This window comes from Oncorhynchus mykiss, chromosome 4 (genome assembly GCF_013265735.2).
Source record: "Oncorhynchus mykiss isolate Arlee chromosome 4, USDA_OmykA_1.1, whole genome shotgun sequence".
Classification (NCBI taxonomy): Eukaryota; Metazoa; Chordata; class Actinopteri; order Salmoniformes; family Salmonidae; genus Oncorhynchus; species Oncorhynchus mykiss.
In genome coordinates, this window is record NC_048568.1 from 6,505,001 (window position 1) to 6,528,993 (window position 23,993).

The following is a 23,993-nucleotide window of genomic DNA, read 5'->3' on the forward strand; positions in this document are numbered from 1 at the left end:
TGTTGAGAGATAGATGGAAGGGGTTGAATGGAGCTGAAGGGTGGGACTGGATGGTGTTGAGAGATAGATGAGAGGGGTTGAATGGAGCTGAAGGGTGGGACTGGATGGTTTTGAGAGATAGATAGTAGGGGTTGAGGGGAGCTGAAGGATGGGACTGGATGGTGTTCAGAGATAGATGGGAGGGGTTGAGGGGAGCTGAAGGATGGGACTGGATGGTGTTCAGGGATAGATGGGAGGGGTTGAGGGGAGCTGAAGGGTGGGACTGGATGGTGTTCAGAGATAGATGGGAGGGGTTGAGGGGAGCTGAAGGGTGGGACTAAAAATAACAACAAAAAACAAGTTAACCAATGTAAAATATACTTTGTCCGTAAAATGTATATAGTATGTATAAGCTGGAAGTAGAAGCCTACGTGTTGTTGTCCATTAGTTTACTGCAATTAGGGGGATGATGATGGAGAAAATCATTAAGAAGGAAAATACTGTATATTAAAAATAGATATTTGTCAAAACATATATGGGGTATTGGATTTTTAAATGTTTATAAATAATAATATCATTTTTTTTAAAATAATGCTTGTTATTGCTCACTGACAGCGCAGTTATATATCTGATGTTGTTGCCAACTTAAAGCTCATTATTGTCTCACTTGTTACTTCTTACTGAAGTTTCCGTATTGAATAATGCTTTGTTTCTCACTGAGGGCTCAAAATCACATCGCTCATGTTATTGCTTACTTAGAGCTCAGTATGGCTCACTGAGACCTCAGTATGGCTCACTGAGACCTCAGTGTGGCTCACTGAGACCTCAGTGTGGCTCACTGAGACCTCAGTGTGGCTCACTGAGACCTCAGTGTGGCTCACTGAGACCTCTCTGGGGGTGAAGCCATGCTGGTGTGAAGTCATCCGTCAGCCTACACCTCTGGGAGGATTCCTATGGGACATGAAGGGACAAGTGTTCAGGGGGAGATTTACAGGCTGCGAGTGAGTGGATTATTACTCCCACAGCGAAGGGGCAGACATGGTGTTGACAGATGAGCGAGAGTTACCAACAGCTGTGGGAGACAGCTAACATCCTAAAATACTACATATAGCATGTGTTGGCTGTGCCTATTTGCAGGACCGGTCAGACGTGAGTTGTTTGGGTGAGAGAGAGAGAATGACGATTGGCATGTGATTGTGGATTATGAAAGAGACCGATAGAGAACAAAGCAGATAGGGGGGAGGAGAGAGAGAGCGAGGTTAGGGCATGGGAGCGGTCTCTCTCCTTGGCCATAGATGGTCAGTGTGGTCACTAATGAGGTGCTGGTCTATAGAGCAGGCTCCACTGGCTCCATTATTGGACCAGGCTGGCTTTACGTTCTATCTCCACAGAGCGGGCATGGGATGTGGTGGCCTGATACTGTCTGTCTGGATGGATTGATCTGGATAGATGGATGGATGGATGGACGGATGGATGATTGGCTGTCTGCCTGGCTGTCTGTCTCTCTCAATCTCTCTCGATCTCTCTCTCTGTCTCTGTCTCTGTGTCTCTCTCTCTCTCTCTGTCTCTCTGTGTCTCTCTCTCTCTCTGTCTGTCTGTCTCTGTCTGTCTCTGTCTGTCTCTGTCTGTCTCTGTCTCTCTCTCTCTCTCTCTCTGTCTCTCTGTCTCTCTCTCTCTCTCTCTCTGTCTCTCTCTCTGTCTCTCTCTCTGTCTCTCTCTCTGTCTCTCTCTGTCTCTCTCTGTCTCTCTGTCTCTCTGTCTCTCTGTCTCTCTGTCTCTCTGTCTCTCTCTGTCTCTCTCTGTCTCTCTCTGTCTCTCTCTGTCTCTCTCTGTCTCTCTCTGTCTCTCTCTGTCTCTCTCTGTCTCTCTCTCGCTCTCTCTCTCTCTCTGTCTCTCTCTCTCTCTCTGTCTCTCTCTCTCTGTCTCTCTCTGTGTCTCTCTCTCTCTGTCTCTGTCTCTCTGTCATCGCTGCAGACATTGAAGAGGCACTTTTGCAAGGATGTACTTCTGTTTTGATACATTTACATGATGTGCTTGTATAAAACTGAATTAAACATGGCTTGATGCTCTGTGCATGGTTAGTGTTTACCACTCACGGAACTTCTCCTGTAATTCAATGTGTTTATTTTGCGAATTCTCTGCCTCGGCGTGGGCCCACCATCACCCTGACCACAGCTTGAACACAACTCAACCACTCAACCTCCCATGCACACTTTTACGGTCATAAACTACGAGCCACCAGCCTGTTCAGTTCAGACAGTTAGACCAGACGATGGAGCAGTTCAAATAGCGGTGTGGCTTCTACAGTGTCAAATATAAGTGTCTAGATTGGTCCCCTTGGGTATGTTTGTGCCTGCCTGCGTGCGTGCGTTCGTGTGTGTGTGTGTGTACCACAGCCTCTCCCCTCTTCCTGTCAACCAGGTTTCCCTTGAAATTATGCGTATCTGTGCCCCGCAGCACTGGTTTGCAGGGGCAGTCCATATCCTTTAACCTGTCTAGGCCACTGTCTAACCTGTCTAGGCCACTGTCTAACCTGTCTAGGCCACTGTCTAACCTGTCTAGGCCACTGTCTAACCTGTCTAGGCCACTGTCTAACCTGTCTAGGCCACTGTCTAACCTGTCTAACCTGTCTAGGCCACTGTCTAACCTGTCTAGGCCACTGTCTAACCTGTCTAGGGTACTGTCTAACCTGTCTAGGCCACTGTTTAACCTGTCTAGGCACAGGAACTGTCTAGGCCACTGTCTAACCTGTCTAGGCCACTGTCTAACCTGTCTAGGCCACTGTCTAACTTGTCTAGGCCACTGTCTAACCTGTCTAGGCCACTGTCTAACCTGTCTAGGCCACTGTCTAACCTGTCTAGGCACAGGAACTGTCTAGGCCACTGTCTAACCTGTCTAGGCACAGGAACTGTCTAGGCCACTGTGTGTGTGTGTACTGTGTTAATTTGTTTTGATTAGTGTTCTGGACATCCTTTTTTTAAATAAACAGACAGTATCACACAATGGTAGAAAAAAGGGAAGATGAATTATGCTATCTCTCTTACACACACGGTCCTGCAAACACACACATACATTTAATCCTCTCTCTCTCTCTCTCGCTCTCGTTCTAATGTAAAATGTTCCTTTTTTGATTAATTTAATATAGTTAGGTCTGCTCTATACCACATTAGCATACCCCTGAGTCCCTTCCCTGTTTCACACATGGTAGTTTGGTGGATGGGACAACCAGCTCTCTGTAACCTTGACCAGTGTGTCCGTCTCCTCATACCAGGTTTCTTATAGGTCTGTCTCTCCCTCCCTCCCTCCCTCCCACACAAACACACACACACATTGGGTCTGTTTATCTACAGGGATCTGTGTGTCTGGCCAGCTGATAAAGGAGGTTGTATAGATCCATAAATACTAGCTCACTATCAACACTTGTCTCAATGACAGGAAATGTGCTCTGCTTTTCTCTCCTTTTATCCCTTCATCCCTTTATTACTCCAACCTGTCTGGAACGATCGGTCTCTTTCTGTCAATCCCTCTCAGCAGTACCTTTCAAGGTACAAATTGATTTATTCACTCTGTCTGGAGTGTGGAACCTGGCTCCCTCCCTCCTTTTACTCCCTCTCTCCCTCCTACCATTGCTGATTTGACTCTTTTTTTTTTGTTCTTCTCTCCCTCTGTTTTTGAAACTTAGCATGCTGCATTCCTCTCCTCACTCAGTTTTCACAGGCGAGCTTATTCCCACTCTCCTCTACACCATTCATTCTCACTCTACACCTCTTTTCTCTCCTGCTCTCTTTACCTCTCTCACTCACACACACACACACACACACACACACACACACACACACACACACACACACATATATATATATATAATCTCCATATCTCCAGCAGTGTTTCATCCTCTCACTAGAGCAGCAGTATTTCGGGGTTCTCCTGATAGGGAAAGCAGATGTGGCTGGTGTAAGGCGGGAACTTCCTGGCATTCTTTAATGGCAACAAGCAGCTGCTTCATGTTGGGGTACTGGTTGTCTCCCCACCCCCTACATCCCAACCCCCACTGCTAGTGTAAGTCATTTACCCTCACCCCCACTACCTTCTTTCATATCGAGGCCATACTTCAACTCTCCAACCTCGTAGCTCTTTCCTAGTTCCCTACTACGGGTCCTTCCTCCCCATTCCTAGTCCTCCACCCTTATCCCCCACTACCTTAAGTCACCCATATATTTCAGCCATACTTTGACCACTCCTTCCTAGCACTAGCCCTGCTCCCACCCTCACTGTGTGTCTTAGCCGTACCACACATGTACTCTAGACTTTCTCCAGAACTTCCTCCATTATAGTGTGTTCCCACCTCTTGCTTACCCCCAGAATACCATACATTATGATCACCTTTAAACTCAGCCTCTTTCCAAAGATCCCCTGTTCACCCACAACTACATCAACTCGCCAGTAGATTATTTAAGCATTAAGGCCAGAGTGGGTGCGGTACATGGCCAAAAAAAGGCTATGTGCCCTAAACAAAGTCAACTTCCCACAAAGACAGATGGGAAAAAGTGCTACCTAAGTATGGTTCCCAATCAGAGACAACCATAGACGGCTGTCACCGATTGAGAACCATACCCGGCCAAAACATAGAAACACCAAATCATAGAAAACGAAACATAGAATGCCCACCCCAAATCACACCCTGGCCTAACAAAATAGAGACATTAAAAGGCTCTCTACGGTCAGGGCGTGACAGTACCCCCCCCCCCCTCCCCCAAAGGTGCGGACTCCGGCCGCAAAACCTGAACCTATAGGCGAGGGTCTTGGTGGGCATCCATCCGCGGTGGCGGCTCAGGTGCGGGACGTAGACCCCGCTCCACCTCTGGCTCACTCCGCTTTGGTGGCCCCTCTGGTGGGGGGGGACCTCACCGCCTCCCCCGGAATGGGGACCCTCGTTGCGGGGCACCCTCGTTGTTGCGGGCCCCGGACTGGGCACCCTCGTTGCTGCGGGCCCCGGACTGGGCACCCTCGTTGCTGCGGGCCCCTGACTGGGCACCCTCGTTGTTGCGGGCCCCTGACTGGGCACCCTCGTTGCTGCGGGCCCCTGACTGGGCACCCTCGTTGCTGCGGGCCCCTGACTGGGCACCCTCGTTGCTGCGGGGCCCTGACTGGGCACCCTCGTTCTTTTCTACATTGGCTTGTCGAACTATTGTTGATGTAGCCATTTTATCGAGGTGAAAAGGCTAAACGTCATAGTCATGGTATACGGTCTCACATACACACGGCTAAATGTTGTTCTAGCCAATCAGCATCCAGTATCCAAACTACCCAGTTTATAATTGACTGTAAGGCACATTCTTCATACTACTTCCTGTTTTTTCTCGTCTTTGTTATTGTCCACAGTGAGTTATAGAATGGAGATTTGAGTATCTGCAGCTTTTATGGTGAAGGTCGTATATCTCCTGTGGAGGTCGTATATCTCCTAGCGAGGTGCTCTCCCTAAGCCCACACTATCCGCTTTACAGGTCGTCTGGGTGTGTGTGTGTGTACTGTGTGGGAATGCGGTAAGATCTACTACACACCGGCTACACACACGGACACATATGCATATGCACACACACATACGCGAAGATACACACACACACACACAGGTGAGCACATATAAACACACATACTGTACACACGCACCCCAGTTACAGACACACACACACGCACCAGCTACGAACATGCACACCAGTTAGACACACACACACACACACACACACACACACTGTACACATGCACCAGCTACGAACACGCACACCAGTTACACACACACACACACACACACACACACACATACTGTACACACGCACCAGCTACGAACACGCACATCAGTTACAGACACACACACACACACACATACTGTACACATGCACCAGCTACGAACACGCACACCAGTTACAGACACACACACACACACACACACACATACTGTACACATGCACCAGCTACGAACACGCACACCAGTTACAGACACACACACACTGTACACATGCACCAGCTACGAACACGCACATCAGTTACAGACACACACACACACACACACACACACTGTACACACGCACCAGCTACGAACACGCACACCAGTTACAGACACACACACACACACATACTGTACACACACACCAGCTACGAACACGCACACCAGTTAGACACACACACACACACACTGTACACACGCAGCAGCTATGAACACACACACACACACACCAGTTACACACACACACACACACACACACACACACACACCAGTTACACACACACAAGCTACGAAAACGCACACCAGTTACAGACACACACACACATATTGTACACACGCACCAGCTACGAACACGCACACCAGTTACAGACACACACACACACACACACATACTGTACACACGCACCAGCTACGAACACGCACACCAGTTACACACACACACACACACACATACTGTACACACGCACCAGCTATGAACACGCACACCAGTTACACCCACACACACACACACACACACACACACACTGTACACACGCACCAGCTACGAACACGCACACCAGTTACAGACACACACACACACACATACTGTACACATGCACCAGCTACGAACACGCACATCAGTTACAGACACACACTGTACACACGCACCAGCTACGAACACGCACACCAGTTAGACACACACACCAGCTACGAACACGCACACCAGTTACAGACACACACACACACACACATACTGTACACACGCACCAGCTACGAACACGCACACCAGTTACAGACACACACACACACTGTACACACGCACAAGCTACGAACACGCACACCAGTTAGACACACACACTCACACATACTGTACACACGCACCAGCTATGAACACGCACACCAGTTAGACACACACACTCACACATACTGTACACACGCACCAGCTACGAACACGCACACCAGTTAGACACACACACACGCGCATACTGTACACACGCACCAGCTACGAACACGCACATCAGTTACAGACACACATACTGTACACACGCACCAGCTACGAACACACACACCAGTTACACACACACACACACACTGTACACACGCACCAGCTACAAACACACACACGAGTTACAGTGCCTTGCGAAAGTATTCGGCCCCCTTGAACTTTGCGACCTTTTGCCACATTTCAGGCTTCAAACATAAAGATATAAAACTGTGTTTTTTTTGTGAAGAATCAACAACAAGTGGGACACAATCATGAAGTGGAACGACATTTATTGGATATTTCAAACTTTTTTAACAAATCAAAAACTAAAAAATTGGGCGTGCAAAATTATTCAGCCCCCTTAAGTTAATACTTTGTAGCGCCACCTTTTGCTGCGATTACAGCTGTAAGTCGCTTGGGGTATGTCTCTATCAGTTTTGCACATCGAGAGACTGAAATTTTTTCCCATTCCTCCTTGCAAAACAGCTCGAGCTCAGTGAGGTTGGATGGAGAGCATTTGTGAACAGCAGTTTTCAGTTCTTTCCACAGATTCTCGATTGGATTCAGGTCTGGACTTTGACTTGGCCATTCTAACACCTGGATATGTTTATTTTTGAACCATTCCATTGTAGATTTTGCTTTATGTTTTGGATCATTGTCTTGTTAGAAGACAAATCTCCGTCCCAGTCTCAGGTCTTTTGCAGACTCCATCAGGTTTTCTTCCAGAATGGTCCTGTATTTGGCTCCATCCATCTTCCCATCAATTTTAACCATCTTCCCTGTCCCTGCTGAAGAAAAGCAGGCCCAAACCATGATGCTGCCACCACCATGTTTTACAGTGGGGATGGTGTGTTCAGCTGTGTTGCTTTTACGCCAAACATAACGTTTTGCATTGTTGCCAAAAAGTTCAATTTTGGTTTCAGCTGACCAGAGCACCTTCTTCCACATGTTTGGTGTGTCTCCCAGGTGGCTTGTGGCAAACTTGTGGCAAACACTTTTTATGGATATCTTTAAGAAATGGCTTTCTTCTTGCCACTCTTCCATAAAGGCCAGATTTGTGCAATATACGACTGATTGTTGTCCTATGGACAGAGTCTCCCACCTCAGCTGTAGATCTCTGCAGTTCATCCAGAGTGATCATGGGCCTCTTGGCTGCATCTCTGATCAGTCTTCTCCTTGTATGAGCTGAAAGTTTAGAGGTACGGCCAGGTCTTGGTAGATTTGCAGTGGTCTGATACTCCTTCCATTTCAATATTATCGCTTGCACAGTGCTCCTTGGGATGTTTAAAGCTTGGGAAATCTTTTTGTATCCAAATCCGGCTTTAAACTTCTTCACAAAAGTATCTCGGACCTGCCTGGTGTGTTCCTTGTTCTTCATGATGCTCTCTGCGCTTTTAACGGACCTCTGAGACTATCACAATGCAGGTGCATTTATACGGAGACTTGATTACACACAGGTGGATTGTATTTATCATCATTAGTCATTTAGGTCAACATTGGATCATTCAGAGATCCTCACTGAACTTCTGGAGAGAGTTTGCTGCACTGAAAGTAAATGGGCTGAATAATTTTGCACGCCCAATTTTTCAGTTTTTGATTCGTTAAAGTTTGAAATATCCAATAAATGTCGTTCCACTTCATGATTGTGTCCCACTTGTTGTTGATTCCTTACAAAAAAATACAGTTTTATATCTTCATGTTTGAAGCCTGAAATGTGGCAAAAGGTCGCAAAGTTCAAGGGGGCCGAATACTTTCGCAAGACACTGTACACACGCACCAGCTACGAGCACGCACACCAGTTACAGACACACACACACACACACAATGTACACACGCACAAGCTACGAACAAGCACATCAGTTACAGACACACTCACACACACACAATTGGCCCGACCAACCAGTGCTCTGGCACATTGGCTAACCGGGCTATCTGCACTGTGTCCCGCCACCCACCAACCCCTATTTATGCTACTGCTACTCTCTGTTCATCATATATGCATAGTCACTTTATCCATATCTACATGTACATACTACCTCAATCAGCCTGACTAATCGGTGCGTGTATGTAGCCTCGCTACTGTATATAGCCTCGCTACTGTATATAGCCTGTCTTTTTACTGTTGTTTTATTTCTTTAGTTACCTAATGTTCACCTAATACCTTTTCTGCACTATTGGTTAGAGCCTGTAAGTAAGCATTTTACTAAGTTCTACATCTGTTGTATTCGGCGCACGTGACAAATAAACTTTGATTTGATACTGTATACACGCACCAGCTACGAACACTCACACCGGTTACGGACACACACACACATGCACACACTGAGATGCAGTGTGCTTCCGAAGGGCCTGTTTGGGAGGAACCTGGGGTCACAAGCGAGAAAATAAATGTGGCTGCGTGGCAAGGAGTGTTTTTAAGGGTATTGGTGGATAAAGCCCTTGAAGTGTTTCTTTGGCAGTCTGCTCACATCTCCTAGTCCTGGGATCTCGTGTTCAGGGTGGGGGTATACTGTAGCCGTGTGCGTGCCTGCCTGCTTGAGTACGTGTGGTGTTTGTGTGTGAAGCTGGCTCTTTGGCACGCTCCTGCCTTTGGCCCACCGATCTAGGTTCTAATTAGACCAGAGCGCTGCACCACGGGGAAAGGAGAGAACAACCCTGTGTTCTAGTAGAGACTGCCCCTGTATGTTTGCATGTGTGTTTTTGTTTCTCCGTGTATGTGCGTGTGGGAATGCATGTCACGATGTCATGAGTAGGTTTTTCCATATGAGTCAGCGTGGGTGTGTGGTCCATCTCAGGTTGTTTGCGTGTGCCCCTGTCAGCATGCCACTGTGCGGCAGCACATGTATTTGTATGCACATTGAGGTCAAACCCAGTGACAGAGTCTATAGGGCTCAGCCTGCTGTATGTCTGATTGGCCCTGGCACGAAGCATATGGTGTATTTTTACTGGCTCTCCTCTCCCTCCCTCATTAAACTCCTTTTTTTCTGAGTAGCGAGGGATCACTGTGTGCCCAGAAACATGTGGAACAGGATGAAGAGGGAAAGGGAGAGAGAGATGCTACTTGAGCTGTGACTTGCATTGTAATTTCAAAGCCACCTTTAATTACTTTGCATTCGAATCCTTGTGTATTGCTCTGGAGACATTGCATGGTCCCTTTCATGTCAATAATGTTGACAAAAGCTCCCACACATCTCGTAACAATCTAATACAACTTATTCTCCTCTCAGACTTTCAATAACGTGTGTGTGTGTGTGGGGGGGGGGGGGGGTTGTTATCTTTTAATGAAGGAATTAAGAATAGGCTAGAGTCAGAGTGTGTGTTGTTGATTTGACTGTGTTTTTTGGTAGTTGTGAGAGGAAGTTTTGGGTTGTTGCAGATGGATTTAAAGACACACTGTACACACAGTAAACGTGTTTTGTGTTGCGTCGCTATAGCCGGTTTATTGCTCCCACATGTCATATTTTGAAAATTAGCAGACAACCTTAATGATGCCTGCGCAGTTTACAACTTCAGGGTGTACCGAACGGAGCATTAAATTGCTGCAGCCGCTAGTTTGGCTCTCGAGTTGTCTACAGTATTATCAGATGGTTGATGTCGGTTTGGAGAGGGACATCTGGGTCGTGTTCATTAGGCACCAAATAGAACAATATAGACTGAAACAGGGAGGGACTACCAGGACTCGTCCAATAAGAAATGCTTGTTTTCATTTTCTACTGGAAAAAAACTGTTTTACTACAGTGTGTTCTAATGAATAAACCCATGGATAGCTGTCAATGCATACTTTACATAGGCCGAGCCATAGAAATAGAACTACTAGAAGGGACAAATCCCCTCCATAGACACTGCAATTTGACTGGTCCACATTTTTTATCTATTCCTACAGGTTCAACATACTGAGAAAGTGTTGTTGTTAGACCTCTTTGAGGGATGTATTTTGTTTCAGTCTCCCATCCCCTCTAATGCTCAATAAAATAACTGATTTAGGGTCAGTACTCCATACCGAAGTCCCAACCTTTACTGCCACGGGGTAAACAACAAAACAAGCCCAAAACAAGCAACAACATGAACACACTCTAGCATCTGCTTGTCATTGATGACTCAAAGAAGTGTTGAGGAGAAGCAGATCCCAACAGATACTATATAGTATATTATACTATATTATACTCGTTAGATACAGCATCTGACCCTACTGTGATGGATAGTATTAACCCTGATTAGGATCTAGAGGTTCATGAGAGAGAGAGGCACATCATGACAATCAGCTTTGGTCTCGATCTTGCTCTCTTTCTCTATCTCGCTCTCTCTGTGTCTCTCTCTCCCTGCCTCTCTCTGTCTGTCTTTCTCTCTCTCAGTGCAGCTCCCTTTTTCCAACAGTCAAAACTGTATTATCAGCTTACGGTTGCTTTCTAAATGCCATCCGTAACAGTTACTAGTTACCTGTCCAACATTGATCTTCAAAAATAGGATTTGGAAATATGGAAGTATAGATTAGCCAAACTGTTTAACCCCAGAACTAAGGATTTATTAGCCAGCCCTACTCTGTTGTTTATGATTTTGTTGTCATGGAGGACTGATTGGGCTCTGATTCTGCGCTCATGGAATGGCATGCTTTGAGCACTACTGAGAAGTGCAATTAACATGTGAAAAATGAATGATATATGCTGCATTTGTTATAGGCCTGTTGTTTACCTTTTTGTTGGTGACACTTTGACATCTTGATAATATGCAGCTGTTTAAAAAGGGCAAATCCACAGATGAAACAATAACAACATCGTTGCCCCGTCTCTGTTTTGGGGAAAAAAGCTGAGGGATGGATCTGGAGAGAAACGTAACCATTCTCACACTAATAGACACAGTTTTGGATGCAAGGACTGACCATCCGTGATATTTAACATGATTGTTTTAACCATGTTGTGAGGCTATGCAGTGTTTGTTTCCAGTTACATGGTTTACAAACATGATATTTTGGGTTCTCATGGTGTGTGTGACAGTTGAACCAAGCCTTGCGTCACTGCTTCATTGCTCCAGACCAGTGCAAGGGGGCGTTAGGGCACTGAATAGCTTTTGGGACCCAAGACGCTAATGTGTCTCTAACTGACAGTGAATGGAACATTGAAATGTTGGAAACTGATAATTGTGCACTACTTCAAAATTGAATTTCAATTAACTGAATGATGAGGATGAAGGTGATTGAAAACGGAGTGTGAGAATAGTGTAGTGTAAGAATTGCTATTCCTCTGTCCTGCACGCGCACACCCTGTTTGTTTCTACTCGTCAGGATTACTTACTAAAACTGTTGTTTAATACTAAAAACCTTTAATACACTAAGGTTTTTATTCTAAGAGAAACTAAAATGTTGGATTATATTCCATTATATATGTGTTGACTGAATATAAGCAAGTGATGTCAGCTAAATAATCAAGTTGATGGTGCAGTCATATAGACTCGGCACCTACATGAAGCTGAGTGACTCAGTCATATAGCCTCGGCACCTACATCAAGCTGAGTGACTCAGTCATATAGCCTCGGCACCTACATGAAGCTGAGTGACTCAGTCATATAGCCTCGGCACCTACATCAAGCTGAGTGACTCAGTCATATAGCCTCGGCACCTACATGAAGCTGAGTGACTCAGTCATATAGCCTCGGCACCTACATCAAGCTGAGTGACTCAGTCATATAGCCTCGGCACCTACATGAAGCTGAGTGACTCAGTCATATAGCCTCGGCACCTACATCAAGCTGAGTGACTCAGTCATATAGCCTCGGCACCTACATGAAGCTGAGTGACTCAGTCATATAGCCTCGGCACCTACATGAAGCTGAGTGACTCAGTCATATAGCCTCGGCACCTACATGAAGCTGAGTGACTCAGTCATATAGCCTCGGCACCTACATGAAGCTGAGTGACTCAGTCATATAGCCTCGGCACCTACATGAAGCTGAGTGACTCAGTCATATAGCCTCGGCACCTACATCAAGCTGAGTGACTCAGTCATATAGCCTCGGCACCTACATGAAGCTGAGTGACTCAGTCATATAGCCTCGGCACCTACATGAAGCTGAGTGACTCAGTCATATAGCCTCGGCACCTACATGAAGCTGAGTGACTCAGTCATATAGCCTCGGCACCTACATGAAGCTGAGTGACTCAGTCATATAGCCTCGGCACCTACATCAAGCTGAGTGACTCAGTCATATAGCCTCGGCACCTACATCAAGCTGAGTGACTCAGTCATATAGCCTCGGCAGCTACATCAAGCTGAGTGACTCAGTCATATAGCCCAGCACCTACATCAAGCTGAGTGACTCAGTCATATAGCCTCGGCACCTACATGAAGCTGAGTGACTCAGTCATATAGCCTCGGCACCTACATGAAGCTGAGTGACTCAGTCATATAGCCTCGGCAGCTACATCAAGCTGAGTGACTCAGTCATATAGCCTCGGCACCTACATGAAGCTGAGTGACTCAGTCATATAGCCCAGCACCTACATCAAGCTGAGTGACTCAGTCATATAGCCCAGCACCTACATCAAGCTGAGTGACTCAGTCATATAGCCTCGGCACCTACATCAAGCTGAGTGACTCAGTCATATAGCCTCGGCAGCTACATCAAGCTGAGTGACTCAGTCATATAGCCCAGCACCTACATCAAGCTGAGTGACTCAGTCATATAGCCTCGGCACCTACATGAAGCTGAGTGACTCAGTCATATAGCCTCGGCACCTACATGAAGCTGAGTGACTCAGTCATATAGCCTCGGCACCTACATCAAGCTGAGTGACTCAGTCATATAGCCTCGGCACCTACATGAAGCTGAGTGACTCAGTCATATAGCCCAGCACCTACATCAAGCTGAGTGACTCAGTCATATAGCCTATGGATTCATAACAAATAACTATGGGAATAAATATCACTGAATGACAGAAATATTGGAACAAAGTAGTCTAATGAAGATAAACTAATTATTTACAAATTAGTAAGAATGTCTCACCTCATGTTCAAGAATCACTCACTTTCGGTTATTTGAAAACTAAATAATCTCCAAAATGTTGTTGCTTTTTAAACAAAGCGATTTAGTATTAATTATTTTATTTCTATATAAAAGCCACTTAGATATTCTCACAGATCAGATTTGCCCTAACTAAAAATGACCCTTAGATATTAATTTAGAATCATCCAATCCTCCAAATGTAATTATTGGAGGAGAGCCATATAGATTGCAAAATAGTTGGGAAGAGATTTTTGATGGCACATGGTTTATGAATTGAATCCTACAGACAAAGAACCATATATGTGACAATTTTTCCATTTGAAGATAATCAGTTATTTTTATATTATTAATTGTGTGTACCACATTAGGTGTTTTATGGTTGACATATAATTCACCATACCCATATTTTCCAACAACAATTTTTTTTTTGTTATTTCAAAAAATACTTTTTTTATTGCCGTTTTAATTTTTTAGAATGTGGAAGAACAGTATATCTCCAGTGATGATTTCAGTTTGTGGAAGAACAGTAAATGTGACGTTTTGCATGACTCTTGTAAGATGTCCTTTTTTAACACCTGATATGATGTTTTAAGTACTTTCAAGTACAGATGCCCTTCATGTAAATAACTTAAATGCAATATGTAGTTAATGCTTTTGTATGGAGGTTCATTTCAAGGTGGTCTATCAACTTTAACACTGACTTTTCTTAAAAGTTGAGTCATTTAAAATGAAGCCCTCAATGTGAACATACCATAGAATAACTACAAAATAGAATACAATTAAATGAATTCAATCAAAACAAGCACAACTTGTAAATATCAAATAGGGATCAATGTGATGTGCCAATATGCATGTCCATTATGCAGGTCCCGAAGGTCAATATTACAAAACGTTCAGAAAACCATTCTCTTTGCGTTTAACACTATGATCAGCAATTACGTTGTGAATTGCGTTAAACCCAAGCTAAAGGCAAGAAATGTCCTTCTGCACTGAGGTGACAGCAGTAAATGAGTATTAACTGCTTAGAGTTCATGCTAAATGTGGTGACAGAGAGACGTACTGTATAAAAAAAGGGAATCAAGATCAAATGAATACTCACATACTGTATGTGATGACTTATTTGTTTTTAATTCATTCAGATTTAAAAAAAAAGGTTCAAATGATCACGCAAAATAATTCTCAACAGAACACATTGTTCATTACATTTTCTACACTAGGAACATCATCTTAAAATTGTATTAATTCAATATTTTGTGCTGGTTCAAATCATACACAAATCGATTCACATAGAAAACACCTACTATACATTGAATTTCCTACAATAGGGCTGACATGTCTTCTGAAATGTATTCAGATTCAACATACTATACAGGTTCAGGGGATCAGAAACTCACAGAAAAAAAACGGTTCATTATGTAGCTTGGTTTAACAGCAAATGATTCACTCTGCAGTGATTCATAAAAAGAGCGTGCAGCAGCTGGCAAGTAGTTGAGCATGTTCATCAGATCTTGGTATATGGTATATGCTCTAGGGTAGTGGCTTGCAAAATAGGGAGGTTGAGGTGTAGCTCCTTGTTTTGGTTTGGAGATCAGCCACGACTTCCATCCCTCAAATAGACTGTGGCTCTGTCTGGCGTACAGATTCCAAGGATCCTCAACTGAAATTAGAACAGAAACATTTGAAGTTCCTGACATAATCAATAAACAACTTTCACAGTCAAGCATTAGGATATCTTATCGCTAGAACAACATGTTGCGTGTTGATGGGATGTTAGTAAACTATTCTCTGTGCAATACCTGTGACTTTTTTAACCACCTCACGGACGTGATCTGTAGTCCAGTTGGTCGCTTGAGGACAGAATCTGGGAGGTGCCTGAAGTCTTCACATTGCATCCTCATCACCTCGAATGGTTTTGCTGGTTGTGCTTCAAGTGTCATCTTTGAAACATCATCAGGTGTATGAAGGACTGACACTTTGCGCCTCTTCTCGATGGTGGCAAAAGATCGATCACAAGGAAGAAAAGAATGACCAGAGACCATGGACTTCTGCTCAACTTGGGTAAGGTAACCCAAAGAGACGAGCATCGACATCAGATTGAGCATCCGCCAGTTGTTATTCTGCCCCCTCATCTGTCACTGAAGATGATCAACTTGCGCACCTCTGGTTTGGTGAGTGGCAGTTAATTTTGTCTTCACCCACTTCAATATGCAGCTTGCCACCTCAATGGACCCTCGGTGTGCAATCCCTGCAGGATACAGTGTAACGTTACATATAACTAGCTAGCTACTGTAGCCATGTCGAATCATCCGGTGGATGGAAAAAAAGTAGCTAGCTATGTTTCTTCTATAATCTAGCAATAACATTTGTAACGATAATGTATAAGTTAGTAGCCAACGAACTTTAGCTAATATATTTTCTCTATAGTTACAAATGAGACAACCCAGACCATACATGTTAGTTACTGTACTCTATAGCTAGGTAGCTTGATTGTTTGATATACAGTTCTTCTACATTCCTCTTTTGGACAGTTTTTTTCTTGACCCTTACGATTTGTATAGGGTTTTCCCTGCATCCCGTAAGATCTTCCTTTGCCTGTCTTTCCATTCTTTTAGTTTTTTTTAACGTTTCTTTCCCACATTTCGGCGATTTTCATTAGCAACGGAAACGTTGTGCGCTTGTCCTTCCATTCAGAGTGGTGCACATAAACGGTTATTCTACGAGATCCTATCTTTACATTTAAAATGTTTGTTAATTAGCGCGTGGAAAGCTTGTGAAACCGGTTCACTATAGAAAAAGGGTGTCCAATAATGATTTTTCGTGTATATCTCTTTCATTTATTTATTTAAATGTCACATATGTGGTTCTTCGTCTGTAGGATTCAATTGATAAGGCAAATTTCTGTTCCTCCTGAACAATAGTGTAAGATTTGCTATTCCTCTGCCCTGCACATTTTTTTGGTTTCTACTTGATCAGAAGAGGCTGTAACTGGACTGTAGCATATTACTGACTACAAATGACATGAAAAGCGCACATATGTAAATCACAAACTATAAAAGTAATTGGAAAGGTAGTTAAAAATGATTTGTGACTGTGGTTACAATAAAGAATGTAAACAATTTATTTACTTATTTATTATTTATTTACAGTAGTGATGGACAGTTGAAGGCATTTTGAAAACTTGCTTTTCACTAGTGTACTGTAGTACTGTAGGTCTGTAGCAGGTCTAGCCCATCAGGCAAACAATGTTTCCTATTAGCAGGATAATAGACTCTTCACAGCCCGGCCACTGTTGGTGTGAAAATCCCCCAATTTGCAATGTATTCGATGCTTAATGTTGGATCTATAGGGGCGCTATTTCATTTTTGGATAAAAAACGTTCCCGTTTTAAGCGCAATATTTTGTCACGAAAAGATGCTCGACTATGCATCTTATTGACAGTTTTGGAAAGAAAACACTCTGAAGTTTCAGAATCTGCAAAGATATTGTCTGTACGTGCCCCAGAACTCATTCTACAGGCGAAACCAAGATGAAACGTCAAACAGGAAATTAGCAGAATTTCTGAAGCTCTGTTTTCTAATGTCTCCTTATATGGCTGTGAATGCGACAGGAATAAGCTTAGACCTTCTGCCGTTTCCCCAAGATGTCGGCAGCATTGTGACGTATTTGTAGGCATATCATTGGATGATTGACCATAAGAGACTACATTTTCCAAGTGTCCGCCTGGTGTCCTGCGTCGAAATTGGTGCGCAAAGCCAGGTGCAAGTATTTTTCCATTTGATTGAGAGGAGAAACCATGCTTCCACGAACGATATATCATCGAAGAGATATGTGAAAAACACCTTGAGGATTGATTCTAAACAACGTTTGCCATGTTTTCAGTCGATATTATGGAGTTAATTTGGAAAAAAGTTCGCGTTTTGAGGACTGAATTTTCGTTTTTTTTTTGGTAGCCAAATGTGATGTACAAAATGGAGCTATTTCTAATACACAAAGAATCTTTTTAGAAAAAATGAGCATTTGCTATCTAACTGAGAGTCTCCTCATTGAAAACATCCAAAGTTCTTCAAAGGTAAATTATTTTATTTGAAGGCTTTTATGTTTTTGTTGAAATGTTGCCTGCTGGATGCTAACGCTAAATGCTACGCTAGCTAGCTACTTTTACACAAATGATTGTTTTCCTATGGTTGAGAAGCATATTTTGAAAATCTGAGATGACAGTGTTGTTTACAAAAGGCTAAGCTTGAGAGATGGCATATTTATTTAATTTCATTTGCGATTTTCATGAATAGTTAACGTTGCGTTATGGTAATGAGCTTGAGTCTGTATTCACGATCCCGGATCCGGGATGGGGAGATCAGAGAGGTTATTAAGTACTCTAAAGTGTTACATTTCTATCCCAAGACCTCATGCAACTGCTAAATGTCAGAGAGACATATACATTGCAAAATAGTTGGGAAGACATTCCATTGCACATGGTTTATGAATTGACACGCAACTCTTCATAGCCCGTCTGCTGTAGGTGTGAAAATCCCCCAATTTGGCCCTAACAGTTCTTCTTTAACATCTTTTTGTTTTCATTAATGAGAAAAAAGACATTTAAACTACATTTTAGTTGCCCTTCCCCCCAGCTCCACAACAACGGGTAAAACCTTGCAGAGATGATCAATTGCAATGTTGTATCGTCAATTTCTGAAGCCAAAACATCTTGATAGCCTTCACCAGTTCATTTTGCGTGTAGGCTTGGCAGAGTTACAGATGAATGTTACCAGTTGATGCCAAACTAGTTTGTTTGGGTTTAAATCAGGAGACCTACATGTAGAGATTAAAAAATACACAAAAACAGAAAACTACCCACAAAACACAGGTGGGAAAAGACTACCTAAGTATGGTTCTCAATCAGAGACAACGATAGACAGCTGCCTCTGATTGAGAACCACACCCGGCCAAACACACAGAAATAGAAAACATAGAACACAAAACATAGCATGCCCACCCCAACTCACGCCCTTACCAAACCAAAATAGAGACATAAAATAGATCTCTAAGGTCAGGGCGTGACAACAATACTAGAGATATGCATGTAAATAGGCCTAAACATAAAAACATATTGCTATAATCCTACCTTGAAAGAAACGATGTGTACCCAGAAACACCTCTCTGACAGAGGGTCCAGCATATCTCGTGATTATTTCTTCCTCAAAGAAATCTCGAGCCATGATACCTGAAAAAGGAGGCAAGAGTGAATTATTGTGAAACACATAACAGTCCGTGAGGTGTTGGCTACAATATTTTATGTACCTTAGCAGTATTAGGCCTACTTTACAGTATTGTAAAGCACGTTCGGTCTAACACAGGCATCTGATGATAGTGTTTGTGAATAGCACTGTCTGTGACCAAAATCCCCAAGGCTACCAGTATTTTTAAATGTCTCGGGTAGATTTTCCGTTCCTCCTGAAAGCCCTAATCTGCTCACTTAAATTGATAGAGATCCTGGTCATGTTGTTACAGCATAATCAAAGTGAGGACAATCTGCGATCTGCTGTATACTTATGGCCTATTGTAAACTGAAAGTCACATATTTCCAATACTCATCACCCTGCCCCAAACTCCACCCTTAACACAGTTACCATTCAAAAATGTGCTGTTTATCTGAAGAAAAGACTTTGCGACCAAAGAGAACAGACAAAATAGACATTGTTTTCAACAAGCCAGTATCAGGAATCAAGGTAAGACCCAAGTGCAGACTCTGTGAAGTAACAATGTAGTAACAATGAAGTAACAGGGGCAGGCAAACGACAGGTCAAGGCAGGCAGGGGTCAATAATCCATAGTAGGAGCAAAGGTACAGGATAGCAGGCAAGGTCAGGCACAGGCAGAGTTCAGTAATCCAGAGGTGGACCAAAGGTACAGGACGGCAGGCAGGCTTAGGGACAGGCAGAGTGGTCAGGCGGGCGGGTACAGGGTCAGGACAGGCAATGGTCAAAAACCAGGAACACGAGAAAAGAAAGGCTGGGAAAAGACAGGAGCTGACAGGACGAACGCTGGTAATCTTGACAAACAAGACGAACTGGCCACAGACAGAGAACATCGGTATAAATACCCAGGGGATAAGTGGGGAAGATGGGCGACATCAGTAGGGGGGTGGAGACAAGCGCAAGGACAGGTGTTACAGATCAGGGCGTGACACCCAGTTTATTTCTATGGTGCTACCCGTTCCAGGGTTAGTACTGTAATTAGGGTGTGGAAATGTCAGGATTATTTTGTTCTTACTGTAGTACTGTAGCCTACTCCCGACCGATCACGTTGTACAGCGCCATTATGGGCTATTAGCAGGACAATAGATTATTGCTAAGGAGGGTAGGGGGAGAATTGTATGGTCAAATGTATTACTTTGTTAGGTTATCAATTGGAACCTTTAACAAGTGGAAGGGGGAGAATGTATTATTATTATTAACCCTGTTTTTCACAAGCGTAACAGGCTGTGAATTCTGCAAACAACGTTTCTAGGATGGGCTATTAGCAGGACAATATATATTGGTCATATTGGTCATGTCTCCCGAGTGGCTTTTATTGCTCAAACTCGCACACTTTTGATAGACTTAACGGGGCAATCTGTCCTTTGGTTGCCTCGGAGGCCTTGATTCCCAATGCGTTGTAATCTGTGTAATGGAGATGTCACAGTGGTAATTGAAACATCAGGAGATGAACAAGCATTTCAATGTTCTGGGTTAGCTCTATTCCATTATCTCATCACTGTGGTAGGAACTGCTCTCAGATCAGCGTTTCACTGCTCTGTGTTTGTGGGGGAAACTGGGTTAACGCTATTCCATTATCTCATCATATTTGTAGGAACTGCACTCAGATCAGTTGTTGGTTGGGGGGGGACTGGCAGCCTGGTAGCAGGTGTTTATTTTAAAGACACTAATAAAAGTATATGTGTGGGGGAAGTGTGTGTCTCTCTCTCTCTCTCTTTTTCTCTCCCTCTCTATTTATCTCTCTGCTGAGCCCTGAGGACACGGACACACTCTGTGTATTGTGCTGTATGCTGTTTAAGAACCATAGAAGAGAGGAGCCACAGATGGATCTAAAGTAGGAAAGAGAGAGACTGTGTGCCAAGTAGACCTCCCAAACTGTGCCGGTCCTGCCAAACTCTGTATCGAGCATGTATGGGCCACTGGTTGATGCTTATTTATAAAACCCTCTTAGGCCTCACTGGCCCCTGTCTGAGACATCTACTGCAGCCCTTATCCTCCACATACAACACCTGTTCTGCCAGTCACATTCTGTTAATGGTCCCCAAAGCACACTCATCGCTGGGTCATTTGTCTTTTCAGTTCGCTGCAGCTAGCGACTGGAGCGAGCTGCAACAAATACTCAAACTGAATAGTTTTATCTCAATCTCTTCATTCAAAGACTCAATCATGGACACTCTTACTGACAGTTGTGACTGCTTTGCGTGATGTATTATTGTCTCTACCTTCTTGCCCTTTGTGATGTTATAATGTCCAATAATGTTTATGTTTGTACCATGTTTTGTGCTGCTACCATGTTGTGTTGCTACCATGTTGTTGTCATGTTGTGTTGCTACCATGCTGTGTTGTCATGTGTTGCTGCCTTGCTATGTTGTTGTCTTTAGGTCTCTGTTTATGTAGTGTTGTCTCTCCTGTCGTGACGTGTGTTTTGTCCGATGTTTATGTTATTTTTATTTATTTGATTTAATCCCAGCCCCCGTCCCTGTTGGAGGTATTTTGCCTTTTGGTAGGCCGTCTTTGTAAATAAGAATGTGATCTAGTTAATTAAAGGTTAAATCAATTAACATAAGGTATGCATACGTAGGCTGATCCTATGTCCTTGCTTCTCCTCACTCCTTGATCAAAACCAGCTGCTTGCATAGCTTGTGTTAGCGCAGAGCTCCGCTCACAGACATCTGTTTTAGGAGTTGGCTCTAATAAAGGCAGTAAAGAGTATTAGCATAGCTCTGTTATAGGACGGTAACATGGGAGACAGTATAATGACAGGGTATACAGGACAGTGCCAGGGAGGACAGTAGAGTGAAGGACTAAACAAAGACCTCCCCGTTGTCATTAGTTAGAGGTGAGGACAGATTTTGGGCTTTGTAATTATACCTGGAAAAGCTTACCCAGTCATAACGTCAACACACTGTGGAGTGTGGCATGGCTTTAGAGGAGCATAGCACACATACGTAAGCGAGCAGAGAACACACACATGTTCAAGCATTGAGCACACACACACATGTTCTTTCAAGCGGTGAGCTCAGAATCACACACAAACACACATTTTAGGAGATGAGCACTCACACACACATTGTCGGTAAATGTTACATTTTTACTGTTGTGTACAGTTCACACACACACTGCTGTTACCTACTTTCATTAAACATGGCTCATTTAATACATTTTATGGGTACGACCATGTCTGGCTGTAGGAGTTTGATTAGGGGGGAACCCACATCACTTAGGATAATGTTTATCTACCTACCTCGTCTAACGACAGGATGCAGAGCCAGAGGTGGGTGGGAGAGATAGGAGACAGCTGTTACAGTACTTAGTGTTATTCTAAAGTATACCTGGGGTATAAACCTCAGACATAAACCAGAGGTGGATGGGAGAGATAGGAGACAGCTGTTACAGTACTTAGTGTTATTTTAAAGTATACCTGGGGTATAAACCTCAGACATACATATGGGGTGGATTCACTAAGAACCAAACTGAATTGAGTGGGCTGATCTTGTCCAATATGAACCTCCCATTTTCTGTGCGACATGTTTTCCGTGGCACAACATTTCCCTACGGTGTGAACTAATGAATACACCCTGGAGTTCCTACCTGGGGGTTAAATGATAAATGGCTGACTTACAGCACTTGATAAACAATTCGCACATCCTAAAATAAGGAAACTATAGATATAATTGGAGCCATGTCATTAAAGGCTTAAGACATATGAGAATGTTGTCATCTCTAAATGTATCTAGTTAGGTTCTCCTGTTGGACTGAATGGCAATCTTATGGGGATGTGGTCTGCATGTGTGTGCTGCTCTGAATGTGACTGTGATTATACTGTTGCTAGGTCTAGGCTTATTCTCAATAGGCGTACTTTATACCATGTCTAAACTCATAGAAATAGAATGACTAGAATAGACTGTACGTTCCGTGATGGGTGGACTGGCCGCCATATTGAGTATACCTGTTCCCAAAGGTAAAAGCAGGAAGTTGTTTTATTTTATTATTTGGTCTGCATATATACTGTGTACCTGTACTACCAGCCAGAAAGACACAAATGAGCTGGACGCAATGACCCTATGAAGTCACAGACATGATTTGCCATTCTTCAACCATTGTGGTAACTTGCTATATTAGTGTAGAGAGGCCTAGAAACTATGCACTTTTCACCTTGTCATGCCTCAATGTTTTTTTCCTCAGAAAACCAGGAAAGAATGGATGAGCCAAACTTGACTGAAACCATGATTACATAGGGCCACACTTGATAAAGCATGACTATCTGCAACTACAGTATCCAGGAACCCTTAGTGATTTGATCAGAAGACCCTGGGTTCTGGCTGCGGGATTTGTCTGGGATCTGGCTGCGGGATTTGTCTGGGTTCTGGCTGAGGGATTTGTCTTGGTTCTGGCTGAGGGATTTGTCTTGGTTCTGGCTGAGGGATTTGTCTGGGTTCTGGCTGAGGGATTTGTCTGGGTTCTGGCTTAGGGATTTGTCTGTGTTCTGGCTGAGGGATTTGTCTGGGTCCTGGCTGTGGGATTTGTCTGGGTCCTGGCTGCGGGATTTGTCTGGGATCTGGCTGAGGGATTTGTCTGGGTCCTGGCTGCGCGATTTGTCTGGGTCCTGGCTGTGGGATTTGTCTGGGTTCTGGCTGTGGGATTTGTCTGGGTTCTGGCTGAGGGATGTGTCTGGGTTCTGACTGAGGGATTTGTCTGGGTTCTGGCTGAGGGATTTGTCTGGGTTCTGGCTGAGGGATTTGTCTGGGTTCTGGCTGAGGGATTTGTCTGGGTCCTGGCTGCGGGATTTGTCTGGGTTC

At 43.9% G+C, this 23,993-nt stretch overlaps 1 protein-coding gene and 1 long non-coding RNA gene across 3 annotated transcripts in view; one reads left to right on the forward strand and one right to left on the reverse strand.

Annotated features, from left to right (window-relative positions):
* Positions 1-23,993, forward strand: part of LOC110521998 (protein eva-1 homolog A) — a 160,330-nt gene that overhangs the window by 100,364 nt on the left and 35,973 nt on the right. The window lies entirely within an intron of this gene.
* LOC110521999 lies at positions 15,062-19,760 on the reverse strand. Its single transcript, XR_002473249.2, has 3 exons — positions 19,063-19,760; positions 15,737-16,185; positions 15,062-15,597 (listed from the first exon to the last, which is right to left on the reverse strand). It is a non-coding gene; the product is annotated as an uncharacterized LOC110521999 (long non-coding RNA).